The following is a 21,401-nucleotide window of genomic DNA, read 5'->3' as shown; positions in this document are numbered from 1 at the left end:
TGATTTATTTATTGATTGCCTTCCTTATGAGTGGCGGTCGGGGACGAGTGATGGTCTTTTCCTACAAATCTATCCCCCTAGGAGCATGCACGTAGTACTTTGTTTTGATAACTAATAGATTTTTGCAATAAGTATGTGAGTTCTTTATGACTAATGTTGAGTCCATGGATTATACACACTCTCACCCTTCCACCATTGCCAGCCTCTCTAGTACCGTGCAACTTTCGCCGGTACCATAAACCCACCATATACCTTCCTCAAAACAGCCACCATACCTACCTATTATGGCATTTCCATAGCCATTCCGAGATATATTGCCATGCAACTTTCCACCATTCCGTTATTATGACACGCTTCATCATTGTCATATTGCTTTGCATGATCATGTAGTTGACATCGTATTTGTGGCACGGCCACCGTTCATAATTCTTCCATACATGTCACTCATGCATCATTGCACATCCCGGTACACCGCCGGAGGCATTCATATAGAGTCATATCTTGTTCTAAGTATTGAGTTGTAATTCTTGAGTTGTAAGTAAATAAAAGTGTGATGATCATCATTATTAGAGCATTGTCCCAGTGAGGAAAGGATGATGGATACTATGATTCCCCCATAAGTCGGGATGAGACTCCGGACGAAAATAAATAAATAAAAGAGGCCAAAGAAGCCCAAATAAAAAAATAAAAAAAAGAGGCCATAAAAAAAGAGAAGGCCCAAATAAAAAAATAAAAAATGAGAGAAAAAGAGAGAAGGGGCAATGCTACTATCCTTTTACCACACTTGTGCTTCAAAGTAGCACCATGATCTTCATGATAGAGAGTCTCCTATGTTGTCACTTTCATATACTAGTGGGAATCTTTCATTATAGAACTTGGCTTGTATATTCCAATGATGGGCTTCCTCAAAATGCCCTAGGTCTTCGTGAGCAAGCGAGTTGGATGCACACCCACTTAGTTTCTTTTGTTGAGCTTTCATACATTTATAGCTCTGGTGCATCCGTTGCATGGCAATCCCTACTCACTCACATTGATATCTATTGATGGGCATCTCCATAACCCGTTGATACGCCTAGTTGATGTGAGACTATCTTCTCCTTTTTTGTCTTCTCCACAACCACCATTCTATTCCACCTATAGTGCTATGTCCATGGCTCACGCTCATATATTGCGTGAAGATTGAAAAAGTTTGAGAACATCAAAAGTATGAAACAATTGCTTGGCTTGTCATCGGGGTTGTGCATGATTTAAATATGTTGTGTGGTGAAGATGGAGCATAGCCAGACTATATGATTTTGTAGGGATAGCTTTCTTTGGCCATGTTATTTTGAGAAGACATAATTGCTTAGTTAGTATGCTTGAAGTATTATCATTTTTATGTCAATATGAACTTTTGTCTTGAATCTTTCGGATCTGAATATTCATGCCACAATTAAGAAGAATTACATTGAAATTATGCCAAGTAGCACTCCGCATCAGAAATTCTGTTTTTATCATTTACCTACTCGAGGACGAGCATGAATTAAGCTTGGGGATGCTGATACGTCTCCAACGTATCTATAATTTTGATTGCTCCATGCTATGTTATCTACTGTTTTGGGCAATATTGGGCTTTATTATCCACTTTTATATTATTTTTGGGACTAACCTATTAACCGGAGGCCCAGCCCAGAATAGCTGTTTTTTTTGCCTATTTCAGTGTTTCAAAGAAAAGGAATATCAAACGGAGTCGAAACGGAACGAAATCAACTAGAGAAGCTATTTTTGGAAGGAAAGCTACCGGATGGACTTGGACCCCACGTCAGGAGCCAAGGGAGGTGCTCACGAGGGTGGGGGGCACCTCCTAGGGCGCGCCCCCTGCCTCATGGGGCCCCTGAAGCTCCGCCGACGTACTTCCTGCACCCATATATACTCACGTACCCTAAAACTTCCAGAACAGACAATAGACCGGGAGTTCCGCCGCCAGAAGCCTCCGTAGCCACCGAAAGCCAATATAGACTCGTTCCGGCACCCTGCCGGAGGGGGCAATCCCTCTCCGGTGGCCATCTTCATCATCCCGGTGCTCTCCATGACGAGGATGGAGTAGTTCTCCCTCGGGTCTGAGGGTATGTACCCGTAGCTATGTGTTTGATCTCTCTTTCTCTCTCTCTCTCGTGTTCTTGAGGTGATACGATCTTGATGTATCGCGAGCTTTGCTATTATATTTGGATCCTATGATGTTTTCTCCCCCTCTACTCTCTTGTAATGGATTGAGTTTCCCCTTTGAAGTTATGTTATTGGATTGAGTCTTTAAAGATTTGAGAACACTTGATGTATGTCTTGTCGTGCGTATCTGTGGTGACAATGGGATACCACGTGATTCACTTGATGTATGTTTTGGTGATCAACTTGCGGGTTCCGCCCATGAACCTATGCATAGGGGTTGGCACATGTTTTCATTGTGATTCTCCGGTAGAAACTTTGGGGCACTCTTTGAGGTTCTATGTGTTGGTTGAATAGATGAATCTGAGATTGTGTGATGCATATCATATAATCATACCCACGGATACTTGAGGTGACATTGGAGTATCTAGGTGACATTAGGGTTTTGGTTGATTTGTGTCTTAAGGTGTTATTCTAGTATGAACTCTAGGGCTGTTTGTGACACTTATAGGAATAGCCCAACGGATTGATTGGAAAGAATAACTTTGAGGTGGTTTCGTACCCTACCATAATCTCTTTGTTTGTTCTCCGCTATTAGTGACTTTGGAGTGACTCTTTGTTGCATGTTGAGGGATAGTTATGTGATTCAATTATGTTATTATTGTTGAGGGAACTTGCACTAGTGAAAGTATGAACCCTAGGCCTTATTTCCTAGCATTGCAATACTGTTTACGCTCACTTTTATCATTAGTTACCTTGCTGTTTTTATATTTTCAGATTACAAAAACCTTTATCTACTATCCATATACCACTTGTATCAACATCTCTTCACCGAACTAGTGCACCTATACAATTTACCATTGTATTAGGTGTGTTGGGGACACAAGAGACTCTTTGTTATTTGGTTGCAGGGTTGCTTGAGAGAGACCATCTTCATCCTACGCCTCCTACGGATTGATAAACCTTAGGTCATCCACTTGAGGGAAATTTGCTACTGTCCTACAAACCTATGCACTTGGAGGCCCAACAACGTCTACAAGAAGAAGGTTGCGTAGTAGACATCACTACACAAAACAAATAAATCCTCGCAACAACCGCGATAAGGGGTTGTCAATCCCTACACGGTCACTTACGAGAGTGAGATCTGATAGATATGATAAGATAATATTTTTGGTATTTTTATGATAAAGATGCAAAGTAAAATAAAAGCAATGAAAATAACTAAGTATTGGAAGATTAATATGATGAAGATAGACCCGGGGGCCATAGGTTTCACTAGTGGCTTCTCTCAAGAGCATAGATATTTTACGGTGGGTGAACAAATTACTGTTGAGCAATTGACAGAATTGAGCATAGTTATGAGAATATCTAGGTATGATCATGTATATAGGCATCACGTCCAAGACAAGAAGACCGACTCCTGCCTGCATCTACTACTATTACTCCACACATCGACCGCTATCCAGCATGCATCTAGAGTATTAAGTTCAAGAGAACAGAGTAACGCTTTAAGCAAGATGACATGATGTAGAGGGATAAACTCATGCAATATGATGAAAACCCCATCTTGTTATCCTCGATGGCAACAATACAATATGTGCCTTGCTGCCCCTACTGTCACTGGGAAAGGACACCGCAAGATTGAACCCAAAGCTAAGCACTTCTCCCATTGCAAGAAAGATCAATCTAGTAGGCCAAACCAAACTGATAATTCGAAGAGACTTGCAAAGATAACCAATCATACATAAAAGAATTTAGAGAAGATTCAAATATTGTTCATAGATAAACTTGGTCATAAACCCACAATTCATCGGTCTCAACAAACACACCACAAAAGAAGATTACATCGAATAGATCTCCACAATAGAGGGGGAGAACTTTGTATTGAGATCCAAAAAGAGAGAAGAAGCCATCTAGCTAATAACTATGGACCCGCATGTCTGAGGTAAACTACTCAAACTTCATCGGAGAGGCTATGGTGTTGATGTAGAAGCCCTCCATGATCGATGCCCCCTCCGGCGGAGCTCCGGAACAGGCCCCAAGATGGGATCTCGTGGATACAGAAAGTTGCGGCGGTGGAATTAGGGTTTTGGCTCCGTATATAAGTGCATCTAGTGCCCCTTAGTGATTTTGGTGTATTGAAGACTTATAGGTTAAGGGACTAATGCGTGTGTGAGTGTACACAGGTCTATAAGTCTATGAGGAGTTTGATATTTACAGGAAAAGTCGACCCCTAAAAATGAATATCTTCGACTGAAGATTTTGGCATTTCTGAAGACTTTCATGAAGACTTTGAAAGTGAAGAAATTGGTGTGTCCGTGAAGACTTGATATTCATGCGAGGAATATGAAGCTTGAAGACTTTCGTTTTCATAGTTTTGTCTTTCTTTTTCTTGAGTCATAGGAAACACCGTACTGTTAAAGGGGGTCGAGGAAATACTGAGGAAAAATTTCCATGTGATGCTCAACTCAAAATCCTACACCTACCAATCCCTTCGAGTGAAGCCATTGGAAATCTCATACAGTTCAGTCAATTTCTTCAGTGACAGAGACGAAGTTCTTCTAGTCTCTGAGGAATTTGTCCTGACTGAGGAGTTAGGAATTCGCCAGTGCGGATTGCCTACATAGTGAGGAACATGATAGCCCTGAGGATTTTGCTACTCAAAATTCCGACCGTTGCTGTGCTATGCGCCAGCTGTCCCAAAATATCTATCCACCTAACGGTCATATCATTGAAGGGCATTTATGTCTTATCATGTCGGGCTGCTCCCTAGGCTATAAATAGCCGCCCCCTACAACCACTAGCTGGTTGGCTGCTCCGAGAGAAACTGACACTTGTCATTTGAGAGCAACCCATCCTCCGAGGACTTTGAGCGAAAATCATCAAGTGAGGAAAAACCAAAAACCCAAAACCCAAACACCTACAAACCCCAAGTGATTGAGCATCACTGAAGAGATTGATCCTGAGTGGATCCGACGCTTGTTACCTTTGAAGACTGTGCTTCTTCCAGACGGTTAGGCGTCATGGTCTAGAGCATCCAAGAGGAATTGTGGATCGCCGGGTGACCAAGTTTGTGAAGGTTTGGAAGTCGCCTGAAGACTTACCACGAGTGATTGGACGAGGTCTGTGTGACCTTAGTTCAAGGAGAATACGGTGAGGACTGGGTGTCTTGGACTAAGTGTCCTTGACTGGGTGTCCGGGACTGTGTGTCCTCGAGTTTAAATACTCAGCCGCTCCAACCAGACGTACAACTGAGACAGCAGTTGGAACTGGTCTACCAAATCATTGTCTTCACCGAGCTTACTGGTTCTATTTCCTCAACTCTTTCATTTCCTCATAACTGTGTTGTATGTTTGTTCATATCTGTGTTTGAAGACTTTGACTGAAGACTTTCTCAATTTCCTCAGTTCAATTTCTTCAGTCTGTTTGTCTTCATCCTGTGTTATCCTGTGATTACGCTTCCTGTACTCTGTGCCTGTCTTCATTTCATCATGATGACTATGCTTGTATTCTGTTGTGTTTACTTTTGAGTACTTATTCCGCTGCTAGTAGTTCTTCGCTAAGGAATTTCCTCACCGGCAAATTCCTCAGTGAAGAATTTCATAAAAATCGCCTATTCACCCCCCTCTAGTCGATATAACGCACTTTCAATTGGTATCAGAGCAAGGTACTCCCTTGTTCTGTGTGATTTTGGTTTAACCGCCTGGAGTTTTAGTTATGTCGACCGCAGGTATGATCAAGGTCTCTGCTGGGTGTCCTACCTTCGATGGGACGGACTACCCCTACTGGAAGAATAAGATGCGAATGCATCTTGAAGCAATTGATAACGATCTCTGGTATGTTGTGGAAAATGGTGTTCCCTCAGTCACACCTTCTCTGAATGCTGCCGATGTGAAGAGATTCAAGCAACTCGACTCTCAAGCGAAGAATATCATATGTGGCCATCTGAGCAAAGGACAGTATGGCAGAGTGAGTGCTTTGGAAACAGCGAAGCTTATCTGGGACAGGTTGTCCAAAGTGAATGAAGGAGTCTCAACTCAGCGTGACTCTCGAGTTGATGTTCTTCGCAATCTCTTCAACCGCTTCAAAAGACTCGACAATGAAAATGTTCAACAAACCTTCGATCGCCTCACTGACATCTCAAATGAGCTTCAAGCACTTGGTGCCACTGACATCACCGACCATGAGGTGGTGAAGAAATTGCTGAGATCGCTTGATTCCTCATTTGACACTCTGGCATTGATGATACAAGAACGTGCTGATTACAAGTCACTTGATCCCGCTGATATTCTCGAGAGGCTAAATACTCATGAGTTCCAACTTGCTGAAAAGAGAGATCTCTATGGTTCAAGCTATGGCAGAACACGTGCACTGAAGGCCAAGGCAGTATCTGAGTCCGAAGATGAAGACTCTGGTAGCAGCCTTGGTGATCCTGATGAACTGAGCCATGATCTGGCTCTGCTCGTGAAGAAGTTCCAAAAGTTCTCAAGACGTGGTCGCCTTGGAAGATCCTCAAGGAGCAATGATTCCTCATCCAGTGACTACAAGAAGAGGCTCTGTCACAAATGCAAGAAACCTGGACATTTCATTCAAGATTGTCCTCAGTGGGAAAAGGAATCAAAGAAGAAGAAATACAAGGATTACAGTTCTGATGATGCAAAGAAAAAGAAGAAATCCACAAAATCCTCATCATCAAAATCCTCAAAGCCTTCATATCACAAGAAGAGCATCTCCAAGAAGGCCAGGGCATTCATTGGCAAGGAAATGGACTCTGAGGCTGAATCTGAAGAAAATGAGGAAGAGGAGTCATCTGAGGAGTCCGAATCCGGAGTGGCGAGCCTTGCTCTTGCTACTGCATTCGTTAGCAAGTCTATCTTCGACACTGAGGAAAATGACCTCACCAACAAGGCTGATGAAAGCGATGATGACTACGCTCCCACCTATTGCTTCATGGCAAAGGGTGCCAAGGTACTCAAATATACCTCCTCTGAATCAAGTGAGAATGAATCTGATGAAAACCTTAAGCCCAGCTATTCTAAACTTGCTAAGATTGCTATAAAACAACAAAGGGCTTTAGAAAAGGTTCAAAACATGCTAAATAAAAGTGATGATATGTTGGGTGAAGAAATGGATCGCACTGAAACTTTGACTGAAAATCTTCAGAGACTTCAGTCCAAGCTTGACAAACTTCAAAGTCATCATAACACTCTCTTATCGGATCATGAGAAGCTTTCTTATGAATTTCTTCAAAGAAAGCAAGACCTTGAGAAGCTAAGAGTGAGTTATGAAGATCTTCAGAAGGAGCGCGATTCATTACTTGCTCAACAAATCAGCGCATCTCAGGAAGAATTTGTTCCTCCATGCTTGAAGTGCATTGAACGTGAATCTGCTAATTCTTCACCTGAATGTTCAAATGCTGCTAATGTTTCAAATTCTTCACATGCCTCTGCTATCACTAATTCCTCATCTGAGGACATTGCTAGTATCACTGACGATGCAGGGCTGAAGGAATTGTACACGACAGGCATGTACAAAAGCCTCAAAGGGCATCAGGCTCTTTGTGATGTGCTTAAAAAGCAGATCCTCAACAGGAACCCTAGGAAAGAGGGTATCGCCTTTGAGAGGAAACTCAATGCTGATGGTACATATTGGAAGCCTGAGCAGTACCCCAAAACTACATGGGTTGCTGCAAAGGGACCTCCAGTTGATCCATCTAACTTATCTGGATTTGCATGTGAATCTCCTCATTCTGATGATGAGTCAATTGACTCCAACTATAAGCTATTCAAAAATCAGAATGGTGAAGTATTTGCTAGATATGTTGGCACTAACTGCAGGAACGGCTCCCCTATGAAGAAAATCTGGGTTCCCAAAAGATGCCTTGAAAATCTTCAGGTGAATGTCATCATGACGCCACCTGTGAAGAATAGGAACCCCAGATCAAATTCTTCATATGGACCAAATTCCTCATATGGATCAAAGTCCTCATATGAACATCATCGTGCTAACCCGTCTGTTTCGCAGGGAAGATCTAAGGATTATGGATATGTGCATTATTCTTCAAATCATTATGTCCATAAGTCCTCGAAGAATTTCTCTGCTTACTCTTATGCTTACTCTAACCCCTCTTATGTGAAACGAAATGGACTGGCTTCTATGCCATCCTTCTCGTATGGAGCTCGCAGAATGATGAACTCTTTGCCACCCCTTCAGATGTGGGTGGTGAAGAAAAAGAACTAATCTCTTCTGCAGGGTCAGGTCTCCAGACGCACATAATCGTCTGAAGAATTTGCTGGAGACCTGAGCATGCCTGAAAGGACGCAGGCTAATCATGAAGAAATGAACTTTCATTTCTCACGTCCTCATATTGCTTTATCAGTTCTTTTACTTGATGAAATTGATCTGATGAATTGATGTCATATTCTTCACTGATGAAGTATATGAGTTTGTAAGCTGCACTAATTCATCTGCAGGATGATCAACCCAAAGCCACTGAGTGGGTCCTCGATAGTGGATGTACAAACCACATGACTGGTGACAAGAATCTATTGATGGATGCTCCATTATCTCCGTCGCATCTGAAGCATATCATCTTTGCTGACAAAGGCAAAAGTCAGGTATTGGGTCTAGGTAAGGTTGCGATTACAAAGGATCGACACATGGACAAAGTCATGCTTGTTGAGTCCTTAGGATACAACCTTATGTCTGTCTCAATGCTTTGTGATCTTGATATGGTTGTTGTCTTTGGCAAGTACCGTTGTGTTGTGGTTATGGAAGCTGACAATTCCAAAGTCTTCGAAGGCTTTAGGAGAGGAGACCTGTATATTGTTGATTTCTCTACAGGACCACAACCAGCCGTGTGCTTACTTGCAAAAGCTTCAGAAGGCTGGCTCTGGCATCGACGACTTGGTCATGCAGGCATGAGGAATTTGCACACGCTTGCGAAGAAGAAGCATGTCATTGGCATCGAGAATGTCAAATTCCTCAAGGATCACCTATGCGGAGCCTGTGAAGCTGGGAAGATGACCAAGGCCAAGCATCCAGCGAAGACTATCATGACCACCACTCGCCCATTTGAATTGCTTCACATGGATCTCTTTGGTCCTAATCATTATTCTGCTATCTCAAATGAAGCATCTCAATATGGCTTTGTTATTGTTGATGATTATTCTCGTTACACATGGGTACACCTTGTTACTTACAAACATGAAGTGCAGGAAGTCTTCAAACGATTTTCCTCGAGGGCTTCAACCAACTTTGGTGTGAAGATCAAGCACATCAGAAGTGACAATGGCACTGAGTTCAAGAATTCTGGTCTCGATGACTATCTTGATGAACTTGGTATTACTCATGAGTTATCTGCTCCTTACACTCCTCAGCAGAATGGCGTCGTGGAGCGCAAGAACAGGACTCTTGCTGAGATGGCTCGCACTATGCTTGATGAATACAAAACGCCTCGTCGTTTCTGGACTGAGGCAATTGATACTGCGTGCCACATCATCAACAGAGTATATCTTCACAAATTCTTCAAAAAGACTGCCTATGAACTCCTCACTGATAAGAAACCCAATGTAAGTTATTTCAAAGTCTTCGGTGCTAAATGTTGGATTAGAGATCCTCATCACAACTCAAAATTTGCACCGAAAGCACATGAAGGTTTTATGCTTGGTTACGGAAAGGACTCGCACACCTACAGAGTCTTCAACAACGTTCTTCACAAAGTTGTTGAAACTGTAGATGTGCGGTTCGATGAAACTAATGGCTCGCAAAGAGAGCACCTACCTACTGTGATAGATGAACCAGCACCTGAGGAAACTATCAAGTTCAAGGCTACTGAGGATGTCATTCCTACTGAAGAATCTGCTGAAGAATTCATTCCAGAACATGAAGAACGTCGAGCTAATGCACCTGAAGAAAATGCTGAAGAAAATGGTGCTGAAGAAAACGCTGATCAAACTCTTCAACGACAACCAGCTCATCCTCGCATTGCAAAAGAAGTGCAAGTTGAAAAGATCATCAATGACATCAAAGCGCCAGGTCCTCTCACACGCTCAAAAGCTTCACATTTGTCTAACTTTTGTGGGCAGTATGCTTTTGTCTCTATTACAGAGCCCACTAAGGTAGATGAAGCATTTCTGGAGCCTGAGTGGATTCAGGCCATGCAAGAAGAATTACATCAGTTCGAGCTCAACAATGTCTGGGAACTGGTCAAACGTCCAGATCCTCGCAAGCACAATATCATCGGCACAAAGTGGATCTACCGCAACAAGCAAGATGAAAATGGCCTTGTGGTGAGGAATAAGGCACGGCTTGTAGCTCAAGGCTACACACAGGTTGAAGGAATTGATTTCGATGAAACTTTTGCACCTGTTGCTAGACTTGAGGCTATTCGCATATTACTTGCTTATGCTAACCATCATGATATCACTCTATATCAAATGGATGTGAAAAGTGCATTCCTCAATGGTAAGCTTGAGGAAGAAGTATATGTTGCTCAACCCCCAGGTTTTGAAGATCCAAAGAATCCTGACAAAGTCTTCAGACTCAACAAGGCCCTCTATGGCCTCAAGCAGGCCCCACGGGCTTGGTATGATACTTTGAAGGAACTCTTCATGAAGAAAGGCTTCAAACCCGGTTCACTCGACCCTACTCTTTTCACTAAATCTTATGATGGTGAATTGTTTGTGTGCCAAGTATATGTTGATGATATTATCTTTGGCTGTACTGACCAACGTTATAGTGATGAATTTGCCTATATGATGAGTGAAGAATATCAAATGTCTAGTATGGGAGAGTTGAAATTCTTCTTAGGTCTTCAAATTCGTCAACAACACAATGGCATATTCATAGCTCAGGAGAAATACCTCAAGGATGTACTGAGGAAATTCGGCATGCAAGATTGCAAAGGCGCCAAAATTCCTATGCCCACAAATGGCCATCTGTGCACTGATGAAAATGGTATTGACTTCGATCATAAGGTATACCGCTCCATGATAGGTTCCTTATTATACTTATGTGCATCTAGGCCAGATATAATGCTTAGTGTTTGCATGTGTGCCCGATTTCAAGCTGCACCGAAGGAATCACACCATAAGGCTGTGAAGCATATTCTTCGATATCTAGCTCACACACCAACACTTGGATTATGGTACCCCAAGGGCTCAACTTTTGATCTTGTTGGATATTCTGACTCTGACTATGCTGGTGATCGTGTGGATCGCAAGTCAACATCTGGTACATGTCATTTCCTCGGACGACCCTTGGTCTTGAAGGAAATATGCCCTAGAGGCAATAATAAAGTTATTATTTATTTCCTTATATCATGATAAATGTTTATTATTCATGCTAGAATTGTATTAACCGGAAACATAATATATGTGTGAATACATAGACAAACAGAGTGTCACTAGTATGCCTCTACTTGACTAGCCTGTTGATCAAAGATGATTATGTTTCCTAGCCATAGACATGAGTTGTCATTTGATTAACGGGATCACATCATTAGGAGAATGATGTGATTGACATGACCCATTCCATTAGCTTAGCACCCGATCGTTTAGTATGTTGCTATTGCTTTCTTCATGACTTATACATGTTCCTATGACTATGAGATTATGCAACTCCCGTTTGCCGGAGGAACACTTTGTGTGCTACCAAACGTCACAACGTAACTGGGTGATTATAAAGGAGCTCTACAGGTGTCTCCAAAGGTACATGTTGGGTTGGCGTATTTTGAGATTAGGATTTGTCACTCCGATTGTCGGAGAGGTATCTCTGGGCCCTCTCAGTAATGCACATCACTTAATCCTTGCAAGCATTGCAACTAATGAGTTAGTTGCGAGATGATGTATTACGGAACGAGTAAAGAGACTTGCCGGTAACGAGATTGAACTAGGTATTAAGATACCGACGATCGAATCTCGGGCAAGTAACATATAGATGACAAAAGGAACAACGTATGTTGTTATGCGGTCTGACCGATAAAGATCTTCGTAGAATATGTAGGAGCCAATATGAGCATCAAGGTTCCGCTATTGGTTATTGACCGGAGACGTGTCTCGGTCATGTCTACATTGTTCTCGAACCCGTAGGGTCCGCACGCTTAAGGTTTCGATGACAGTTATATTATGAGTTTATGAGTTTTGATGTACCAAAGGAGTTCGGAGTCTCGGATGAGATCGGGGACATGACGAGGAGTCTCGAAATGGTCGAGATGTAAAGATCGATATATTGGACGACTATATTCGGACATCGGAAAGGTTCCGAGTGGTTCGGGTATTTTTCGGAGTACCGGGGAGTTACGGGAATACGGGAGAAGAAGTATATGGGCCTTATTGGGCTTTAGGGGAGAGGGAGAGGCAGGCCGCGCGCCCCCCCATTGACTAGTCCGAATTGGACTAGGGGGAGGGGCGGCGCCCCCTCCTTCCTTCTCTTCCCTCTTCCCCTTCCATGTCTCCTACTCCTACTACTTGGAAGGACTCCTAGTTGGACTAGGAAAGGGGGAATCCTACTCCTGGTGGGAGTAGGACTCCCCTAGGGCGCGCCATAGAGAGGGCCGGCCCTCCCCTCCTCCACTCCTTTATATACGGGGGCAGGGGCCACCCCATAGACACACAAGTTGATCTTCGTGATCGTTCTCTTAGCCGTGTGTGGTGCCCCCCTCCACCATAATCCTCGATAATATTGTAGCGGTGCTTAGGCGAAGCCCTGCGATGGTAGAACATCAAGATCGTCACCACGCCGTCGTGCTGACGTAACTCTTCCCCGACACTTTGCTGGATCAGAGTCTGGGGATCGTCATCGAGTTGAACGTGTGCTAAAACTCGGAGGTGCCGTAGTTTCGGTGCTTGATCGGTCGGGCCGTGAAGACGTATGACTACATCAACCGCGTTGTCATAATGCTTCCGCTATCGGTCTACAAGGGTACGTAGACAACACTCTCCCCTCTTGTTGCTATGCATCACCATGATCTTGCGTGTGCGTAGGAATTTTTTTGAAATTACTACGTTCCCCAACAGTGGCATCCAAGCCTAGGTTTTATGTGTTGATGTTATATGCACGAGTAGAACACAAGTGAGTTGTGGGCGATATAAGTCGTACTTCTTACCAGCATGTCATACTTTGGTTCGGCGGTATTGTTGGATGAAGTGGCGCGGACCGACATTACGCGTACACTTACGTGAGACTGGTTCTACCGACGTGCTTTGCACACAGGTGGCTGGCGGGTGTCAGTTTCTCCAACTTTAGTTGAACCGAGTGTGGCTACGCCCGGTCCTTGTGAAGGTTAAAACAACACCAACTTGACAAACTATCATTGTGGTTTTTGATGCGTAGGTAAGAACGATTCTTGCTAAGCCCGTAGCAGCCACGTAAAACTTGCAACAACAAAGTAGAGGACGTCTAACTTGTTTTTACAGGGCATGTTGTGATGTGATATGGTCAAGACGTGATGAGATATAAGTTGTTGTATGAGATGATCATGTTTTGTTGAAGTTATCGGCAACTGGCAAAATCCTTATGGTTGTCTCTCTATTTCATAAGATGCAAGCGCCCAATAATTGCTTTACTTTATCGCTATGCGATAGCAATAGTTGCAAGAGCAATTGTTGGCGAGACGACCACGTGATGACGCATTGATATAGATCAAGATGATGGAGATCATGGTGTCATGCCGGTGACGATAAAGATAATGACAGTACTTAGGAGATGGAAATCAAAGGCGCAAGATGATGATGGCCATATCATATCACATATTTTGATTGCATATGATGTTTATCTTTTATACATCTTATTTTGCTTAGTTTGACGGTAGCATTTTAAGATGATCTCTCACTAATTATCAAGAAGTGTTCTCCCTGAGTATGCACCGTTGCGAAAGTTCTTCGTGCTGAGACACCACGTGATGATCGGGTGTGATAGGCTCTACGTTCAAATACAACGGGTGCAAAATAGTTGCACATGCGGAATACTCAGGTTATACTTGACGAGCCAAGCATATACAGATATGGCCTCGGAACACGGAGACCGAAAGGTCGAGCGTGAATCATATAATAGATATGATCAACATAGTGATGTTCACCAATGAAACTGCTCCATCTCACGTGATGATCGGACATGGTTTAGTTGATTTGGATCACGTGATCACTAAGAGGATTAGAGGGACTAGCCGTCAACCCGTGCGTTCGCACGGGCTAGCCAATAAAAATGAGCTCTAATTAGAATTTTATGTCCTATAATCAAATTGAATTCATCAGGTAGCCTGCACAGAAACTTTTCTCCATTCTTTTACTCTTTCTTCCATAAATTATAGTAAAATTGGTACAGAAATATTTTTTGTTGGTAATATTATAAATTATACAAACAAATAGGCATTGGAAAATTGAACATAAAAATGTCCTACTTGTTAAATATTAGACCATGCTGTTGCAAAAATTGCTATCTCTGTTTATTCTAGTCTTGTTCGTAATTACAATGTGCAAACTTCCCTATGCTGTATTTTTTTTCAAAACCATGTACCATGGTATCCTGTGCAACGGTCCTAATGAAGTAAGAATATAAATTTGTTTACTATTTATAAACTTGTACTATTTGGCCGAGGATGAGAAACATTTGTTTTATCGTTCAATAACCACATAATGGAACTTCAATAAGAAACAAAACAACACACAACTTCAAATGTGTCCTATTTATTGGTATCTTGTATCAATCCGATTTTCAAAACTCCAGTACAAAAAATTGTCAAAATGTAATGATCGCCAGATCAAACCTGTTGTAGGCTATTGGACAGACTCCTTCTGGACTCTGAAGCATAACTCCATGCACCATGACTATGACAAAGGTGCAGACCATGACGCTTGAAACAACCGTTTTTACGTCTTTCTGTATAACTTTGCTCCATCTTTCTCAAGTTCAAAGAAGGTCAGGTCAAGATCGTGCTGGCAAATCGACTATATAGGTTAGTAGCCATAGAAGAAAACTACATAGAATTCTAGTGGGTTCAAACCTTTCACATGAGAAGCAGGAATCTGAGAAGAAGAAATAACCTAAAATTAGACGAAGTTCTGAAGGAGAACATATCATGTGCACATACTGCTTTTCATTCTCAGATTTTTCTTCTATATTAGATTTTATATCATGCCTCAAATCCATCTCCTCCACGACTCAATTCCGTATTATCATCACTGCATGGATTTTCCATGGATTTCACTTATACGTGGTAGCAGTTAAATGCCATGGTGAAAGATATGAGATCAGTAGAAAGGTATAATTGCACCAATCAATAATTACCTATGGGTGTGAGACATCATATACCATTGATTACATTTCACTATTGTACACATATATGCATGCATCAAAGACGTGCATGATGTCTATGCTACGCACATTGATGTGAGCCCATCGTTGCAATTGAAGATGCTTATAGGCCACCGCACATCCCATACTGTGGAAGATGGGACTACTCCTGCTCGAACATGCAGCAACCACCACAGCAGAAGATAAATGGAGATTCTGTAACTCACAAAGATAAAACTAGAAGGAATGAGATATTGAGATGAGACAATAGATGGTGGGATTAATTACTACTCCCTCTGTCCCATAATATAAGAGCGTTTTTGACACTATATTAGTGTAAAAACACTCTTATATTATGGGACGAACTACCGGATAGAGAACAAAATTTGTAAATTTAGAGGAAACATTGTGATAATGCAGCTATAAATTGTATTATATTTTTACAAATGCACCTTCTGTATATACTTTATAGTGTACCCTCCGTAGAACAACAAACACATAATTCAGTTCACGCTTATATATACACCAGCAGCTGTGCTGATATTGCATAGTGGAAATTTCACTATAAATTATTAAATTATGAATATAATTTGCATGTAACAGATGATTGCATGCCTCAACATGCATGTATAAAGCTCCTGATTTTCACGGTCTTTTTAACTTGACCAAAGCATGTGTGGCTTGTGGAAAAACGCGTCCAGCAGCGCTGCATTGAACAATCTCAGGTTGTCTGATGTTTTCATCCTATGGTGTCCTCAGGCTGTAAATTGTTTTATATAGTGTATATACTATCCTCTAAAAAGGAAAAACAGAATACTGCACTTATTAGCTTTGAGAAAACTAAGAAAAATAATAATAACAACATGAGTACCAAAATATCTCATACCATCCCGAGCGCTCACAGTTTTCAAGGCAGTATTCTTCCTCCAATTAGAGAATAACACATGCTGTACGTGAAATTGTTTTGGGGATTTTCTGTTACTACATCATAGGCTGCTCATATCCATTGCTGATGTAGAGAACGCAGAACCAAATCATGCACGCCGGTCTGCTAATAACCTGGATATTGGACGATCTTCTCATGGCTGAGCGCTCTCAGTTTTGAATACTCTCGTACCTAAGCCTTCATATATGTGGCAACGGCCTACCTGCAAAACATTGTTGCCAACCACCACCAAATTCTGCGTCTCGTACCATGTCAATAACCAAGTTAGGACAGACTCAAGAAATTGTACCTATGTTCAGATCTAAGTAAATATCATCTATATAAAGGGGTGCCTTTTTCTCTCTCTTCACCTGACCATTGCTGGAGTACATAATTGTGACGTGAGTTGATAATCGACTGTCTGTTGCATCCTTGTGTGTTAGGTTGATGGGTATTGTTGATGCAATTCTGCGGTGTGCTACCAGCCCCAAACACATTGGGCATTGCCACAACCACGGTAGAAGCACACAAAACCTATGATCAGGAGAGGCCATAGGGACGAAGAGGCCACCCTCACCTCCTGCAGCCGAAGCAAATTACAATGAGGAGAGGCTATGGGGGCGCACATGCCGCCAATCCTCATGAGGCCAAAGCAAGGCAGATCAATTGAAGGCTTGGGGAACAGGATGCCAGCGAGATCGAAATGCATAGGTCATGGGGACGCAGAGGACTAAGGAGGGGAACACATATGAGATGAGCTTCGCATATGCTCTCGAGCGAATCGTGATTCCTGACTTCGTGAGGATGAAGGAAAGGGGAGTACGTTAGGATTATCTGGTTGATCTCCTGCTTGATCTAACGGTTATAGATGGATCTATAGATAGCGGCCAGTTTTATACAACCAGGAAAAAAGAGAAGGGAAAGACCTTTGATACGTACACAGGTTGATCCAGGGAAAAAAGGATAGATGAAACGTGAGAGGTTGGGTCATATTTTTAGACATACATACGTGACAGAGACATACAATATTGACAAAGAAAAAAAGGGCGCAAGAGTAACGTAAATTGTAGGAGTTTTTTTATTAATGTGGGGATTTTCAGGATTGATCTACACCATAATAATTCGGCCCCACAAGATTAACAGTTCCTAATTTCTGATTAACGTGGGAAATTCTAGGAAGTCTAGAATTAGTATAGGTATAGATGTCTATCTAAGTGGGAGTTCTTAAGTAATATGATTAATTGAACTTAAATTTATCATGAACTTAGTCCTGGTAGTATTTTGCAAATTATGTTGTAGATCAATAGCTCGCGTTGTTGCTTCCCTGTGTTTATTTTGATATGTTCCTAGAGAAAATTGTGTTGAAAGATGTTAGTAGCAATGATGCGGATTGGATCCGTGATCTGAGGTTTATCCTCATTTCTGCACAGAAGAATTATGTCCTTGATGCACCGCTATGTGACAGACCTATTGCAGGAGCAGATGCAGACGTTATGAACGTTTGGCTAGCTCAATATGATGACTACTTGATAGTTTAGTGCACCATGCTTAATCGCTTAGAATCGGGACTTCAAAGACGTTTTGAACATCATGGACCATATGAGATGTTCCAGGAGTTGAAGTTAATATTTCAAGCAAATACCCGAGTTGAGAGATATGAAGTCTCCAACAAGTTCTATAGCTAAAAGATGGAGGAGAATCGCTCAACTAGTGAGCATGTGCTCAGATTGTCTGGGTACTACAATTGCTTGAATTAAGTGGGAGTTAATCTTCCAGATAAGATAGTGATTGATAGAATTCTCTAATCACCATCACCAAGTTAGTAGAACTTCGTGATGAACTATAGTATGCAAGGGATGACGAAAACGACTCCCGAGTTTTTCATGATGATGAAATCGATGAAGGTAGAAATCAAGAAATAGCATCAAGTGTTGATGGTTGACAAGATCACTAGTTTCAAGAAAAGGGCAAAGGAAAAAAAGGGGAACTTCAAGAAGAACAGCAAGCAAGTTGCTGGTCAAGTGAAGAAGCCCAAGTCTGGTCCTAAGCCTGAGGCTAAGTGCTTCTACTACAAAGGGACTGGTCACTGGAAGCGGAACTACCCCAAGTGATTGGCGGATAAGAAGGATGGCAAAGTGAACATAAGTATATTTGATATACATGTTATTGATGTGTACTTTACTAGTGTTTATAGCAACCCCTCAGTATTAGATACTAGTTCAGTTGCTAAGATTAGTAACTCGAAACGGGAGTTGCAGAATAAATAGAGACTAGTTAAGGGTGAAGTGACGATGTGTGTTGGAAGTGGTTCCAAGATTGATATGATCATCGTCGCACACTCCCTATACTTTCGGGATTAGTGTTGAACCTAAATAAATGTTATTTGGTGTTTGCGTTGATCATGAATATGATTTGATCATGTTTATTGTAATACAGTTATTCATTTAAGTAAGAGAATAAATTTTTGTTCTGTTTACATGAATAAAACCTTATATGGTTACACACCCAATGAAAATGGTTCATTGGATCTCGATCGTAGTGATACACGTATTCATAATATTGAAACCAAAAGATGCAAAGTTAATAATGATAGTGCAACTTATTTGTGGCACTGCCGTTTAGGTCATATTGGTGTAAAGCGCATGAAGAAACTCCATGCTGATGGGATTTTGGAATCACTTGATTATGAATCACTTGGTGCTTGCGAACCATGCCTTATGGGCAATATGACTAAAGACTCTGTTCTCCGGAACAATGGAGCGAGCAACAGATTTGTTGGAAATCATACATACTGATGTATGTGGTCTGATGAATATTAAAGCTCGCGACAAGTATCATTATTTTCTGACTTTCATAGATGATTTAAGCAGATATGAGTATATCTACTTGATGAAACATAAGTCTGAAAAGTTCAAAGAATTTCAGAGTGAAGTGGAGAATCATCGTAACAAAATAAAAGTTTCTACGATATGATCGCAGAAGTAAAATATTTGAGTTACGAGTTTGGCCTTCAGTTAAAACAATGTGAAATAGTTTCACTACTCACGCCACCTGGAACACCATAGTGTAATGGTGTGTCCGAATGTCATAACCGTGCTTTATTAGATATGGTGCGATCTATGACGTCTCTTACTGATTTACTGCTATTGTTTTGGGGTTATGCATTAGAGACAGCTACATTCACGTTAAATAGGGCACAATCTAAATCCATTGAGACGACACCGTATGAACTATGGTTTGGCAAGAAACCTAAGTTGTCGTTTCTTAAAAGTTTGAGGTTGCAATGCTTATGTGAAAAAGTTTCAACCTGATAAGATCAAACCCAAATCGGAGAAATATGTCTTCATAGGATACCCAAAGGAGACTGTTGGGTACACCTTCTATCACAGATCCAAAGGCAAGACATTCGTTGCTAAGAATGGATCCTTTCTAGAGAAGGAGTTTCTCTCGAAAGAAGTGAGTGGGAGGAAAGTAGAACTTGATAATGTAATTGTACCTTCTCCCTTATTGGAAAGTAGTTCATCACAGAAATCTGTTCTTGTGACTACTACACCAATTAGTGAGGAAGCTAATGATGATGATCATGTCACTTTGGATCAAGTTACTACCAAACCTCGTAGGTAAACCAGAGTGAGATCCGCACCAGAGTGGTACGGTAATCCTGTTCTGGAAGTCATGTTACTTGACCATGACAAGCCTACGAACTTTGAGGAAGCGATGATGAGCCCAGATTCCGCGAAATGGCTTGAGGCCATGAAATCTGAGATGAGATCCATGTATGAGAACAAAGTATGGACTTTGGTTGACTTGCCCGATGTTCGGCAAGTCATTGAGATTAAATGGATCTTCAAGAGGAAGACGGACGCTGATAGTAGTGTTACTATCTACAAAGCTAGAATTGTCACAAAAGGTTTTCGACAAGTTCAAGGTGTTGACTATGATAAGAGTTTCTCACTCGTATCTATGCTTAAGTCTGTCCGAATCGTGTTAGCAATTGCCGCATTTTATGAAATCTGGCAAATGGATAAACAAAACTGCATTCCTTAATGGATTTATTAAAGAAGAGTTGTATATGATGCAACCAGAAGGTTTTGTCAATCCTAAAGGTGTTAACAAAATGTGCAAGCTCCAGCGATCCATCTATGGACTGGTGCAAGCATCTCAGAGTTGGAATATACGCTTTGATGAGTTGATCAAAGCATATAGTTTTATACAGACTTGCGGTGAAGCCTGTATTTACAAGAAAGTGAGTGGGAGCACTACAACGTTTTTGATAAGTATATGTGAATGACATATTGTTGATCGGAAATAATGTAGAATTATTCTGCAAAGCATAAAGGAGTGTTTGAAAGGAGTTTTTTCAAAGAAAGACCTCGGTGAAGCTGCTTACATATTGAGCATCAAGATCTATAGAGATAGATCAAGACGCTTGATAAGTTTTTTCAATGAGTACATACCTTGACAAGAGTTTGAATTAGTTCAAAATGGAACAGTCAAAGAAAGAATTCTTGCCTGTGTTACAAGGTGTGAAGTTGAGTAAGACTCAAAGCACGACCACGGCAGAAAATAGAAAGAGAATGAAAGTCATTCCCTATGCCTTGGCCATAGGTTCTATAAAGTATGCCATGCTGTGTACCAGACCTATTGTATACCCTACACTGATTTTGGCAAGGGAGTACAATAGTGATCTAGGAGTAGATCACTGGACAGCGGTCAAAATTATCCTTAGTGGAATAAGGATATGTTTCTCGATTATGGAGGTGACAAAAGGTTCGTCGTAAAAGGGTTACGTCGATACAAGTTTTGGCATTGATCCGGATGACTCTAAGTCTTCATCTGGATACATATTGAAAGTGGGAGCAATTAGCTAAAGTAGCTCCGTGCAGAGCATTGTAGACATAGAAATTTGCAAAATACTTACGGATCTGAATATGACAGGCCCGTTGACTAAAATTATCTCACAAACAAAACATGATCACACCTTAGTACTCTTTGGGTGTTAATCACATAGTGATGTGAACTAGATTACTGACTCTAGTAA

This window comes from Triticum aestivum, chromosome 6A (genome assembly GCF_018294505.1).
Source record: "Triticum aestivum cultivar Chinese Spring chromosome 6A, IWGSC CS RefSeq v2.1, whole genome shotgun sequence".
Classification (NCBI taxonomy): domain Eukaryota; kingdom Viridiplantae; phylum Streptophyta; class Magnoliopsida; order Poales; family Poaceae; genus Triticum; species Triticum aestivum.
Note: the sequence above shows the minus strand (reverse complement) of the source record.